The sequence below is a fragment of the Mycetomoellerius zeteki genome, unplaced genomic scaffold (assembly GCF_001594055.1).
Source record: "Mycetomoellerius zeteki isolate Tzet28-1 unplaced genomic scaffold, Tzet1.0 scaffold174, whole genome shotgun sequence".
NCBI classification, from domain to species: Eukaryota; Metazoa; Arthropoda; class Insecta; order Hymenoptera; family Formicidae; genus Mycetomoellerius; species Mycetomoellerius zeteki.
This window is the reverse complement of record NW_017256696.1, coordinates 2,216,802-2,233,007: the sequence shown is the minus strand read 5'-3', so window position 1 is coordinate 2,233,007 and position 16,206 is coordinate 2,216,802. Positions and strand designations below refer to the sequence as shown.

General features: G+C 32.1%; 1 protein-coding gene across 1 annotated transcript in view; it reads left to right on the top strand.

Moving 5' to 3' along the window:
* The window catches only part of LOC108721540 (collagen alpha-1(IV) chain), a 56,413-nt gene that overhangs the window by 8,354 nt on the left and 31,853 nt on the right, over positions 1 to 16,206 (top strand). The gene's annotated exons all lie outside the window — the stretch shown is intronic.

Genomic DNA, 16,206 nt, shown 5'->3' with positions numbered 1-16,206 from the left:
ATAGATCTAAAGATTTATGAAATACTATTTTTATATAATATAATAATATTTTTTAGAGAGAATCATATAGTAAATGATTTTTACATCTTATCTTTCTCTTTTTTCAAATTGCAAAAAATATTATTCTCAGAGAATGTTTTTGATGTGTTATTAACGTTGAATATTTAAATTACAATTAAACTGTATCAGTTATGATACATAATTGCACGTAAATTGTAATCTGTCTCTTCATCCGTGATTCTTTCACGCATGACACATTCCATGCGGCACGCGTTAGGATGAAAGCAGGAAAGGCGGTCAACAGTGGCCACTGACATGTTCGTATTAAATGGCTTTAGAGTATGATGTCATATGCACAAGCAGACGACTGTCTATACATATAACAAACCGCAGGCGTGGAATAATAATGTTCCCAAGGCGACTGCAAACACTAATTTACATCGTGCGTTGCGCGACATTGGTCTCCATTATGAGCAATAGTAATATAAACATACGTACACGTAGGCGCTGTCGATAAATGTCAAAGTTACTCGCATCAGCGACTAATATGTCGTTTATTAGATCTGATGATATTTTCGAAAATCAAGTATGATAATATTAGAGATTGTCAAATAATTCCTAAGTTTTATTTACTTTGTACTTCAAATATTCATGGATTCACTCATGAATTATTAATATCTAATTATAAATATATATTTTTAATTAAAATAAATTATATTAATATTTTATGTTTTTTGTTTTTTTTATTTTTTATATTTTTTATGTTTTGATATTTTATACCAATTCTTATATGATAAAAGTATCTAAATCTTGCTAATAGTTTTTATGTTGAACTGTTAATCTAACTGATATCCATTACTGCATGAAGAGCTAGAACGATTTTTGCTGAAAAAATTTAGCTAGATACAGATCTAAAAATAATTTTGTTAGATCAACAAAATTTTTAGGTAGAATAATCAAACTGACTGTTAGAATGTCAAAATTTTTTTGTATTCTAACAATCAATTTGAGCGTCCTACCTAAAAAAATTTTGATGGTCTAACAAAATTATTTTCACTTATTAGAAATACAAATTTAGTAAACACGAATTTTGTTTTAAGTTGATTCTTGAAAATGGAAAATACTATTTGTTGAAAACCTAATACTTTTCATTTAATCTCTCGATAATTTCAATGGATGTTTGGTCTAAGATTCTCTAAAGCGCACATCACGGGTTTCGAGCTGGTAAACGTATCTCGTATGACGGCGTGGGTGATATCCCGTGAATGATAGGTCTAAGATTACCGACTGGAGGCATGAATGAAAGGCTTCGGTCAATTCGATGAATGATCCTTCAATTAATTATACGTATGTTATGATTTGGAGCGTGCTGTTTCGCAGCCGCCTGCGATTCCATCGTTACATTTTCCGACATTACGTCAGCTTAAATTCTCTTACTTCGCTTATATTTTATTTATCGTCTACCCCGAGATAATAAAATAAGAGAACATAAAGTGCCTATAAAAAGAAAAACGCGATTATCCGAGACAAAATTCCACGTTACATTTTTGCATATTATCGATGACATTATCGTACGATTTCTTTTTTTTTCTTTTTCACGACTTTATTGCTTACTATCATAAGAATGCTCATAAGAAGCATAATCTGTGGCGTAATCTTAATTCCCGCGTAATCGCGAAACTCGATAATTAACGCGCGTTAAGGCTTTCGCTGATACTAACTTTTGCTGCCCGCAAACACTTACTTCGCTGCAAATAAACGCTTGTGGCTGATAAACGCGCGATAATATAATTCTTCGAAATCGTTTCGCGACGGATGCTGCACGAAACAAGAGCATTTGTAATAACTTGTACTTAACTCTCTCATTCGCGTGATCATAAAAGCGCGCGAAATTATTATATATAATACTATCAATATTGCACGACCGATCGCTTCATCATTTTTCGCGAAATGAGATCCCGACGTGTCGAATGTTATCCAGAAGCACAACATTAATCAAAAGCTTTAACAAACGCTACTTTCACTCGCGAATAACGCACATTACGTTTAAATCTTACGTCATCATCGCTTTAAAGCGTTATTACTAATTAGTATAAATTCCATTAGCATTTTGTATTTTATGAAATCAAAGTAGAATGAGACACTTTGGGGGCTCTTAATTCTTTTTCAACTTAATTTTCATAATTTCTTAGCTATATGAAATTTTAATTTACTTTATGCGCAATTACTACCCTTTGGCATCAAAATGGCATAAATACCCCTCGTGAATCATCATTAAATTCGTTACCGTTGCATGCGATAAGAAATTAAGGTACTTAGTACCTTAATTTCTTATCGTATGCAACGGTAACGAATATAAAACTCCACTCCAGTCCGGTGGTGATAAACTCCGCGCGAGGTTCATTAAATTCGTGGGTCTCTGATTCATTTTTTTCTTCCTCTTTGCCTCATGCGTGCATACCATGGACTCGTGGCAAACGCAAAGCGACGCGGGATCGCATCGAACGCAATGCGAGAATTGAGAGAGGAGCGCGCCAGCGCGCACGTGCGATTAGAGAACAGAGGGTTATCGGAACAACCATAAACGGCCTATCCTCCTTCACCCTCGAGCTCCCGGGGTTGCCTCTTATCAACGATTGTCACGCTGAACAGTTTCATTCACGTTTGTAATAAATAACTTTAGAGAGTGATGTCATTCGGTAGTCGCACCGCCTGGACCTCGTTTGGCAAATCCATATTAATAGATGATCTGTAATAGTAACACACAACCGCCGATTTAGTACAACTGAGGCTTTTATTAATTTTTAATACTGGAGTAATTGCAGTACATGATTAAATATATAACAAGACATCTCTCTATTACATGATATATTATAATAGATATTAATGATATACTATATACTAGATATTAAAGAGCAATGGTATCTTAAGTTAAAAGATAACATTTTGTTATTTTTAACTTTCATGTGTGTCAAAATTCAGATAAATCCATTTCTGTAGTTGATTTCAAAGTAAACAACGTTCATATTAATGTCCACACTTAACAAATAATAAACTAAATTTGAGTTAATATTTTAATATATTTCTTGAGTTAAATTGTTTATCTCCGTTGTGTTAGTTAAATTTATGACGTATTAAATAAAGAAAGTGGCGATCTACAGAAAATAACTCAAATTGAGTACAATTTGATATTATGAATATAAAAGTGTATCATAAGATATATAGATAGATTAATTAAAGTTAAAAAAATATAAATTATAGCCCAACATGATGATATTAATTGCAACGTTTCATGTTATAATTACTTTGACAATTGTTTCAATAATTTTATCAAATTATATTTTATATCATTTTGATTTTACATTTTAATTGACTAGATATGGAGAGAATTAAATAAAGAATTTTATATGCAATATAAAACTTAAGCCGAATTGGCGATTGCTCGCTAATTCAGTCGGATGTGTCTTATCCGTCACCGGCGATCTATGTGGGACATACAGGGGTGGACGCAATATCTCTTACGAAACGAGTAACCTCGATATACGCTATCGGTGAAGAAGTTGCGAGAGTTCAAAGGGTTAGGCACGATCTGTAACTTCTCTTTTGAATCTGAAACCGCAGTCCTGAGGAATCCGAAGAAGGAGCCGATCTGGGATTTTTCTATCGGCGTGAATACATCATACCCTTCTTCTTCTTTCTCTTCTCGGAAGAGGAATGGTTTCCCTCGGGAGTAATCGGTTTATACACGACCGGGGAATCTATTTTTGTAGGAATCATGCGCACTGCCCGAGGAAAGTTTTAACACTTTCATGGGGGGTGGGTGACCTGGAACTCTTTAAAATAGTATCGTTCATGTCTGGAAAGCCGATAGCTTTTAAATACAGATTGCCCCAAAATCTCAAATTCAATAGCGTATTCTACGATCAATTTTGAGTTGATTTTATTTTAACGAAGATACTGACGTATCCATAATTATGGAATTATAACATATGTGTAATATACGCAATGTTAAAATATTACTGCGATTTCGTTTAACACAAAATCGTAGTAGTGTATTTTATAAAGATTATTATTATAGAATGTTTATTACAGTGCTCATTACTGCATATATATGATAATTTATGCATCAAAGAAAAATTATTTGTATAGTTAAAAATTGTAATTTACTTCGTGTTATGATTAATACATAATATAAAATATAATGACAAGAATAATTTTTCAAAGGAAAATTAGAATAATTAATTTGTTCAGAAAACTATTAATTTTTTCTGTATACTCAGAGAAAAAGATATAGTGATTAGCAACTATAAAACTGACAACTGTACAAGTTTTATTTATACATTATTTTATTCAATTATGTACATTAATTCTATATACATATCTTACAATTTATACAACTGTCACCTTTATAATTGCTACTACTATGTTTTTCATATGCCTATGGCTTAATCTTAGCAATTCAAAAATTAATGTTTCTTTAACTTTAATTTTTTTTAGCAAAAAAATATCATATATCGTATAAGACAACTCAATTCACTGAATGAAGAAAATTAGACACTTCGTCGAATTAATTATAAAAGTCTTCGCATGAATGAAATTTTTTCGGCTCGCGTTGGTTAACAAATTACCTCTCGTCTACCAATATCGAAAGCAACATTGCTCATCTTTACGACCGTCATTCTTTACGGAGAGAAAAATGAGAGTCGCGTCTCGAGCTTGCGAGAACGATTAACTTCTCAACGAGCTGATTCGAGAATTTCTCTCGCGGCCATACGCACCTCCCGGATATCGATTACGTACCCCAAAAATAGGGCGGTTGCATATCCGTTTCTATTTCGACGGCGGTCGATATCCATAGCGTACTACGCGAGATATTTTTCTCCCTCACGTGTCGCCGATAAATTAAACCGAAAAGTAGATCGACCAACGACGAAACCACATTTCGCTGCATTTAAAAAAATTTGTGAGTTTGAGTCTTAAGAAGAAATCGTGGGCGGAATGTAGAGCTTAACTTATAACTTAGTGACACCTGTATAAAAAATATGATTATATTTATATGCCACTTCCTCTTTGTTGACACAATTTTTTCTGCCTCAACGTATTATAAGATTAGTACAATTATAACAATTGATTTTAACAATCATAATTTGTACAACTTCTATAAAATCTACTCTACTTTTTTAATTTTTAATTGTTTATTGAAATTGAAGTAAAAGTTAAAGTAAATCTTAAAACGAGTCCTTAATTTAAAACTGAAAATTGTTAACATTATATAATAAAAATGTTCTAAGTAATTATTTCTATGTCCAACAATGCGCTTCAACGAACTAATACAGCTGACAGTGATGTAACATATACGTATATAAACATGTACATTGATACGTCGACGTGCATGAAGTAAAAAAAAATCAACATCGACTGATGTTTAATTACATTATGTACAGCGACTTGTTGGCATAGCTAATAATCCAGCGGCCCTGAATTTCGATCATAGGCTCGATAAATGATTGCACTTTCGAAATCAAGTCGGGGTCGACGGTCAGCAACGAAGGCGCCGCGTCGCGATTAATAATACGCGAGAGTTAGGCGAGTACGCTAAACTTGACATTTGATCCGCGATGGAAACGCGTGCGAGTGATTAAAATTGGATGGAAACGCTAACGCGGATGAGTTTGCCGCTGCGTATACAATCCATGTACGCAACGCGTGTAACGCAGAAAACCTTGCTCTTCATCCGCGGATTGGCGATGCTGCGATGCGGTTTATTTTAATGTCTGATGTAATATCATAAATAACTGGAAGATAAATATCGATGATACTCTTTGAACACATATGATTTAATACTCATTGTTGACAAAAGCTTTCCTCCTTTTTTCAATTCTTGATAAATCTAACGATTCCGAACTGTTATCATTTTTCTTTGTAAAGATGATGATTATGATGTTTAATAGTTACAAAAATACTATACATTGAAAATAATGTTTAGTATTAACTAAACTTAATATTAATTGAAGATTACTTTTAATCTAAATAAAATTTAGATTAAAAGTAATCTTCAGTTTTATTTGCGAGAGTCAATGCAGAAAAATATCAGTTTAATTTTTAAGTTTTTATATAGAATTTGATAATAAAATAATGACTCTAATATTTATTTCTTTTATTGTACAATATAATGTTAATATGATGGATATGATCATTATTATATTTAATATAAAATAAATATATACATAAATATAAATAATATAAATTTGAAGTTACAAATTTGACTTTACATATATTACAATAAAAAATTACGATAAAATAATGTTTTAAATATTTTAATGATATAAATTGTATACAAATGTCGGAAACGTGTAATACGATGCTGCTATTTTTGATCACGAAAAGTCAATATGCATTTTCTCTTGACGTGTCTTAAATGTTTGTAAAGACAGGTACTAATGAACTCCATTAAAGTCTATTTTTCACTCGGAGCTTTAATACGATTAACCTTTTAAATATATTTACAACATTCCACCTCGCGGAGCTAAATTACGAGCTTTCACGCCATCATCAATACTTCACAGCAGAGAAGAGACACAAAAAATTTCATGCCACGCTGCATGCATCCTATAGTGTTCGTTAACCCCGGCGATCATAAATCATTGACAGCGTCCCATCTCTCGCGTTGTGCTGCAAACTCATCACACATTCCCGATTATACAATTTTTTGCCGTTATTTTCAATATCAAGATCGTATATTATAGTTTGATACAAAGGATCACAAGTTCTATATATATATAAAAAACAGATAGGATAAAAAATAATCAATTTTTTTTTAATTTTGTCTCTGAAGTGAATATATAATAAATATGTAAAGAAAGTTTTTTTTTGCAAATTCCATAAAATTAATCTCTTTTGTAGATGTTATATAAAATTACAAAACGAACACGATATCTCTAGAATTCATAACACAAGTAGATTTATAATTTCTCCAAATTGGCAGTATAATTATTGTTTATTACAGATTTTACTACCGTTTGATCGTAAATTAATAAAGATACGTAACATACATATTTTACACTATTTCACATTCTCTTGTGATATCTCAAATTGAGTAATGCTATGCATCGAACTGTTTGTGAAAAAAATCTCGTAATATAAATATTACGCAATGCTTATTGCAACACGTAATTAAACGCAACACGATTTCATCGGGATCATAAAGAAAGACACTCGATATATATATAAATAAAAAAGAACGAGAAGCGCTGCCTCTCAGCGGCGTTCGTTCAGTCCTTCGGCGAATTCCTCTTAGCGAGAACTGAAACCGGTATAATCTCTGCCGAGTCCAGATTTCGATGCTACGCAGACAAACGATCTCTAGTCTCTCATCCGTGCAAATCGAAATCTGGCGATTCGTGTAACATCAAAACAAAAATTATATATATATATGATACGTAAATATACAACTTGCATCTGAAACATTGCAAAATAGGTGTCACGTATCGCACGATCCACAATGGCTGCTTCAGATTCTCTTCAGAATACGAAAATACTCAAAATTTTTAAAATAAAACTCTAAGATAAAGTTCTAAAATTATATGATTATATTTCTAATTTTAATTAATTAACTGTTTATTATTTTATTCGCGCATCAATTTTAGGCTGCAAGTAAAATCTTGTAAATTCTCTCACGGATTATCGTAAAGTATATTATTTTCAGCAGAAATTATAAGTTCGGCGATAATGTACCGTTTTGGATACAATGCTCATATAATGAAGTCCTTCATGTGTTCCCTCGAAATGTTTTGGGCAGATTCCTGTGCTTTTTTAAGGATATCGCATGAGATAATACGCGGTATCATTAAAGGGATCGACCCTCGCGGCTTAGCCACGAATTCTCAATACTTGTAGAGATTCTCGATCGATCCTTCAAGGATGCTGCGGAGAATCTCTGGTTCATCTCGCTTAACCGCAGAGGTCGATGCATGGGCGCTCGCGAAATTTTTTTTCGCACAATGATGTTGCAAATATTTTCTTCGAGATGCTGACGGAATAAATATATAATTATTCAAATAATATATGACTTTGAATATTTTTATTCCTTTGAATAAAGAAAATACATTTTATTTCTTTGTGTGCATGCACACAGATTCTATATTTTATGTCGTATGTTTCAATTCTTTTATTAAACTTTTCTATTTTTTTTTATTTTAACGAAAAAAATTGCAATTCTATCCCAGTTTATATTTCATAGCCCTAATGACTACAGATTCCTGTTCTTTTATGAAGTAAATATAAATTATCAGTTTTTTTAGAAATTGAAATAACTTTTTTAATCTGGCTTTATTGTGCGCGCTCACAATCGTGTTTTCGGCATCGTGTCTTCTGTTAGCGTTATGTATCTTTTTATTTTATTTTAAGCTTCGTTCTCGGTATCCAAACACGATTCTCGTGACCGTCTAACGGACCCTCGATTAAATCCCTCATTGCAGGCGCCCATGCGTTCACATACGGCGACACGTGGATCCTTTATGGGGGTCAATACTTACACCGGCCGTACTTCGGCGAATGAGACGCATGATTACGGTCATAAGCTGACCTAAGCCAGTACGTATGTCCTCTGGGAAGATCTGACGGTGAAGCGAGGAAATCTAATACTGAAATAATCTCTCAAAGAGTGATATCCCTGACGCAATATTCAAATCTTATTCGTGTCATACTACACTTGAACAGCGCGAAATATTCTCAAAAGATAAAAATAATTTCTATAACTTTGCAAAATGATGTTAATTTTGTTTTATTATTATAATCAATGTTTAAGTGTCTTATTTCAATTGAATAACTTGATCAAAGAGTGAGTTGACATTGTTCCGTCAAAGTATTTTCCTGATAAGATATCGAGTTTAGGCTTGTAAAGATTTAATAATTAGTCTCAATCACAAGATGTTAACGTATTACTATTTGCTTTCGCATCCTTTTTGCGATCTCATCTTTTTATTTAGACTCCTTCCTTTGTATTTCTATTTTTTTCTCGAATTAGGATTTGATTAAATATCTAGACTTTTCTTTATTGAACTTTTTGATTTCTTTATAAATCACAAACATATTCAAAATTCTTTATTTATATACAATAATTATGTTTGTGTCTTTTTGCCATGATTTCGTTCTCCGCTTCCTTTTTTTCCGGCATCTTCTCTTTTTATAATACTCGTTTCATTTTGAACATAAGAAATGTAAAAAAGTGCAGCTAAAAGTAACACGGAGACCTAATAACTCTCCTGTTCGCGAATTGATTTTCAAGCGGCGCCGTCTCAAGTCCTTAAATATTTCTGCGCGCGACAGCCTTTACTCGAAGCGACGGTCCGAGACACGTTAAGAGAGAACGAGAGGAGGACCTGGGCCAAAAAAGCGGCAGAGATCGATGAGACGAGAAAAAAAATATACTGGACCGAAGAAGATAAAGAGAACGAAGGAGGAGAGAGAGAAAGAATGAGACGAACGAGAAGAAGGAGCAGTTCGAAACGATGAGAAAGACATCGCGATGTGCGTATCTTTTTGCGAACAACGACGTTATCCGGCCAAACCAGAGGACGCTTGAGATTACTGCACGTTATGCAGATTTCAAGAGAACATTGCCCTTCTGCCTTTCGCACAGGATCCTGCCTCACTGATCCTTGCGCCTTGAGCTGTCAAGTCCAAAGAGACGATCATTCGCTTGCTCGTTCGATATAATCGGTGGAGCGACATTTATTAATAATATTTTCGACATTTATTATTGAGAAGGCGAGTAAAACCTCGTAGATTTCTTGCACTAGAAATCGTTTGAAATAAAATATCGCATAAATTTATATTAAAAGTTTAATCATTTATCTTTAGAAATGTCGATAGAGATGAATTAAAAAAAATTTGAGAGATGTAATAACAAAATCTATATATATATATATATATACTTTAATTTTAAATCTCTTGATTTATAAATTTAAATCTTTCGCTTTATCATATGACGAATTGCAGATTTTAATTTATAATGTTAAAATAAAATGGAAGATTTATTCATATGAATGATTGTATTTATTCATATGAATGATATTCTGCAAACATGGAAATTTGTTTAATAGCATGAAAAAATTGAGCAAATAATGTAATTCAATCGATGGAGCGACATTTACTAATGACATTTTTTGCATATGTTAAAAAGGTGAGCAAAACTTTGTTGATTTTTCCTCGCACTAGAAATCATTTGGAATATAATAATACTGTATAAATTTATATATTATTAGTTTAATCAAAAAAATTTAAAAGGTGTGATTAAAAAATATACTTTAATTTTTTCAATATCTTGATTAATTTAAATCTTTCGCTTTATCATATGAGAAATTATAGATTCTGATTTATATTAATGTTATAAAAATTCATTTTATTTATTTATATAAATAGACGCCATTCTGCAAACATGTAAATTCATTTAATAGCACGAAAAAATCGAGTGATATAAAGAAATTAAAATTTAGGAATTTTTTCTCGCAGTTGTATTGATACGTTTTTCTTCCGCTATAGCATCAATTTAATTTAAATTTCGTATCTTTCACAAAAATCTAAATGATAATTTAAAATAAGTCCAATTGCAAATTCTGCGAGAAAACATATTGAATGTCCAACCATTATTTTGCATACGATTAATGCAATGCAAACTCGGCGAGAAAGTTTGGCGTTGTCGATATCACGAAGATATCGCGGCCGCGCCACCAAATGAACCGGTCGAACCGAGTCAGGGCGAGGCACAGACGAGTTGCTTAAAGCGACCAGATGAGATGGCTATATTGATTCGTCCCGCCGAAGTATTACGCGTTAAATGTGACCGTAATTTAATGTCGGTGTCGGAGTCCGTTGCGCCACGATTTCATCTCGTTTTATTTTGTTTTAATTATATCGATCCTCATACTTATCTTATGAGTACACGTCGAAGGACCTTGTGTACATGACAATCTGACTCGCATAATAAATTTGTCACGTCTGGTGATAAAAATTAGCCTTCTTAAAATAATTATTTAATGATCAATCATGATTCGTCTTAATTTCCAGTTGCTAACTTATATTTTTATAATTTTGCAATCTTTGCTATAGATATTAATCCTTGCAGCGCAAATTAAAAAAGTATTAAAATATCATCTCAAGCGTAAACTGGGTTCTCTAAATTTTTTCATTATTTCATTTGTTTATTATATTATTAGCGTTTTTTATTGTCTTTAGTAAATTGATAACAAAGTATGTATCATTGATCACTACTTTCTCTCTCTCTCTTAAAAAGATTTTATTTTTAAAAAATGTTAATGACATTTTTTGTACCATTTATTGTCTCTGCCCCCCCCCCTCTCTCTATCTATCTATCTATCTCACTATATCTCTTGTCGTGTTCGAATACACCTGTTGATTCCCTCCTGAACTCAAACCGATTAGCGAACAGGCCATTTTGCGGCGAAGTTAAGGTTCGAAACGTGTGCATTATCGTTATCGTGGCGCTACGTACAATTGCGAGGGCGTCGCGTTGGCGATCCACAACTAATCAAGAATGGCATCGGGACGCACGTACTGAGTAGTCTCGAATAAATGGCTTTATCGTCACAAGTACTTCCTGGTTGCGACATACCGTAAGAATTTACCTGTTGTCGTCAATCCATTGATGTTTTAGAAGATATACAATTAAAAATAATTCATTTTAATATATGTGTATAAATATTGTATATATAAATTTTTACATATTAAATTTTTAATATACACACACACGTGCATAGATACCTATATGAAATACTCAAGTAAAATTTTTACAGCATTTATATTATAATATTATTATCTGTATTTATGAATATGTATTTATTTACAGAGAAAAACGGCTAAAAATCTTACAAAGAGAAACTACTTTTCGATTCCCAGAATAATTTTTGAACGCGAAGATACTCGAGTGTCAAGCGAGACGTTTTACACAAGTGCGGGATTAAACTTCGATGTAATAGGAGAGCGTGTATCGTAATGGTGTAAATTTGGAATCGGGGTTCACGAACCTCTGGGCAAGTCTAAATATTTGGAACCATAGACTCGCGTAAACGTCCGCTATTCGACGAAAACGGCTAGCGCGGCCGCACTTAACTCTTTTGAGAACGTGTATGTCAAACCAAGAGAAAGGAGAGGCTTCGCGTGTACTTACACTTCATGTACTTATACTCGCCGCACTACATCTTTAACGTGGCGATTATGCCGGCCGGTTTTCTTAAACGAAACCATATGCCATATGGTTTCGTACTTCTCTGCGGAAGTGCGTATGTAATTTTAAACAAGATTATACATCAAAAGCCCTAAATTTTCTCTGATTTATTGACGCTGAGTTGATTATAAATGAGATAATGTGACATAATCCTTTAAATAGTACGACAAATTTTAGAAGTGTGTTCTTCCGCGATAACAGATAATTTTCTAAAAAAAGAGAAAAAAAGCTTCGATATAAGGGTTCTTTTTTCTGATAAAGAAGAAAATACATCAAAGGAAACCTTGACCACTCTGACACTAACCTAATCTACGACTTGACACTAATCTGTGACCTAACATAAATGTTACCCCGCACGACCTCTATTTTACTGTATTCTGCTATCTAAGTTAAATCATCTCCAATTAATCTCAAATTTCTATAAACAACTTCTTCTAATAACAAAAAAGAATTATAAATTTTAAAATCGTAATCTTCTGTATGATTTTAAATAAAAGTAAATTATAAAATAAAACAGGTCTTAAATTGTTAACTTTACTTTAAAAAATATGAGTGTGGATTTACACCATCGAGTGTTAAATATAATTCTTATTGTTGATATAAACACCAGAAAGATGTGGATTTAACACAGCATGGATTTTAAACCACGGTTTAATTAAATCAATACTCATTTCTTAGAACGTTAAAAAGATATTAAAGTCTTTTTACATTTTTCTTAAAGAAAAAATCAATTTTCCTGTTAAAGGAGTCATACATTAAGATAACGATTACTTCTCATAATCAGTTATGTCGCGTAAGAGATAGCGTTCAACCACTTAGGTACATGTGCAAAACGCTTGAATGAGATGCATACCATCTATTCCACAAAATCAGAGCATTCTCGTGAGAGACGTTTGCCTTCTCGGTGAAGTCGACTGTATCGCGACGCACAAACGAGGCATAATTCCCTGCGGATCGCCCTCTTGCGCGCGTAATCGCGGAATTATGTCACGGCGTAGCTGCAAGATTCCTCCTCGGCGGGGCTGGTGCTGATTACGTCATGTCGTCGATGCGTGGAAACAGGGAGAGTGCCGCCTGCGTTACATATTTGGTAGGATATCGTTACGCACCGAGGTCGAATGCATAAGACGCATCTCGCGAGACATCGTAATTATGACAGATGTTGGCAAAATTTCGAAGTAAGAGACGAGAGTCATTACAGTCGGCTTTTGCATATTCAAAAATTGAAAAACTGAAAAGAGCTAAACAATATTTTGTATATTATTGTATTTTTTATTTATTATTTTTATATTATTTCGCTGAATAAGAAATACTCTTTTTTAACTATAAAAAAAAAGAAGATTGAGGAAGAAGAAGACACACGGAATTAACTTGGCTGCGTTCGTCGAGATTGCCAGGAGGAACCGTGATAAGCCATCGCACGCATTTAAGTTAATTGCATGAATTACGCTGACGGCGCGATATTGATATTACGGGATAATTACGGGATAACCTGTACGTGAGCAGCTTCGCCAAGTAGCAACGCGTATTTAGATATATTTGACATTTTCGTGCGCCATTCCTTAAAGATAATTTATCTTTTAAGACTCGTAAAAATTTAATTACTGTTGCTGCATTACATTATGATAAATTAGAACTTTTATTTAACTCATGTCTTATATTTGAAGATATATACAATTCAAGCGGTTACTTGAAAAGTGGTAAATATTATTAATTTTATCAAGACGCTAAAAGAAAGAATATTTTAATATAAAACTGTTAAGAATTATATTTTTAGACTATATTTTTAAATAATTACATAATTTTTTTTTAATGAAATGAAATAAAACATTATTTTATTGTTGAAACATATTATACTTTTAAAAGCGTTATATTAAAATAGAGATATTTTTTACCTCAGACAAATAAGCAGATTACAGCGCGAAAGTACATAATCGAAAATGTAAATGTCACATTGACCTACTTCCCCCAATCTGCTTTATATTTAATTTATCGAAATGAGTTTAATGAATATACTTTCTCCACTTTATGAAAACTTTTAGTCAACGATGGAGAAGAAATTACTTTCGTCATTTATATTCTTGTGCAATGTTATACAACTACATTCCCAGATCTACTCTTTTACGATATTTAAGTAGAACGACATCGTTCTTCGCAGTAGCGTAATAGTGACATTGAGATTATACAGCAACGATTATATCATTGCATAAGTAAATAGCCTTGAGATACGACAAAGCTTTTAAGCTTAAAAGTCTCTCAAAGTCTCTTATATTTGTCACTTTGTAAGCATTTTTATCATTATATAAATTTCTTCAATAAATTAAAATTACATCGTAAATAGTACTCTTGAAACTTTCAATGAAAACCGTATGATTTATAATACAGAAAATTTTCGTATTACTTGTTATAGAAATAATAAATATTACTTTTAGAAATTCTTTACATCTCTTTCATATATTTATTTTTATTAAAGTTATTTCCAATTTAAAGAAAATAGTCCTTGAATTATTTTAGCCTATGTTCTTCAATTGCTTTTTACTCCTCAAACATGGTAATCCTCGAGTCTTATAAAAAAATATACTCGCTCTGCTTCTGCTGCGCGCATCATATTTTGAGACAAACTATAAAGTGTCATAAGCTGCGGAACTAAAATGAGGCATGTGCAGCAAGATAAGCAAGAAAATGGGAGAAAAGAATAACGAGGAATGATTCCTGAACGGCGTTCCTTGAGAGCCTGCTCGGTCCCGGAGTGCGTCGTTGACACAAGCAAAACTTTCATCTACAAGGCAAATGTGTGGAAGCACGATTCCGTTTTCGTTCTCTTCCACGTTATTCAAATAGAGCGCGGCCTTCGTGATGCAATGGCGTAGTCATGGATTATACACTTATGCTATTAATTAGTTAATTCGTTAACTTGTACCATCGAACAATTTAATTTAATTAATATATATATATATGTACTATATATATCGTTCCTTTATTTCAAAAATGACACAATTAAAAAAATTAAGTTTCTTACAAAAGAGAAAAAACTAGTTTACTTAGCAAAAAATTATTGACTTATCAAATAATCGGCAAAAAACAAATATATTCTTAAAATAATCAAAATTTGTTTCACAACTCTAAAAGAAACTACTCTTTTTAAGTTATGACAATTTTGATGATTTTTATAAAGTTAAGTTAGTTCATTTTTGATAATTAATAGAATAATATTTATTTAACTCATTCATGACAAAATAACTTAAAAATCATATTTTTTTATTATTTTGCTTGAATTTCCACATCAACAATTTTTCTAATTAAAAATAATATTGTATAACTAATTAGAGAAAATTATTTTATACATGATCCATTAAATGAACATTTCTCTATCAAACAATTAATCATTTTGTTGAAAAATAATTTTTTCGTGTACGAATTAATTAACTGTATATATTTTCAAAATTGTATTGTTGTTCAAGAGCGAGATTTTTATTCATTAAACAGGCATTATAGCTTCACAAAGTTTAAGATTTAAAAAGGAAATTCATCAATTTCAAGAAATAAATAAAAACCGCAAAATTAAAGTTAAATTATAATATTCATATTTATATCGAAAAATATAAGAAAATATAACAAATGTCCTTAATATTACATTATTTTAATCTCAGTTTATGATCAATTTCATTTATAAGCTTACGCCACTGGTCGCAATCAATGTGCTCTTCCTTTGTGCTCTTCCCTATCCTCGATTCGGATTTTTTAACGATATAACAAAATTTTTAATCAATTTTTATCGCTGCCCTCACAACGAGATCCGTCCTATTTTCAGATTTTTTATTTCCATTCTAGATAAATTTAATTTATCAAGTTACGTAATATACGTTTTCTGTTAGTGCGTAGAACGTACATATTTCTCAATTATCGCTGCAACGTTCGACATTAATAAAGTGGTGTTTTCGAGCATAAAATTAGAGATATTA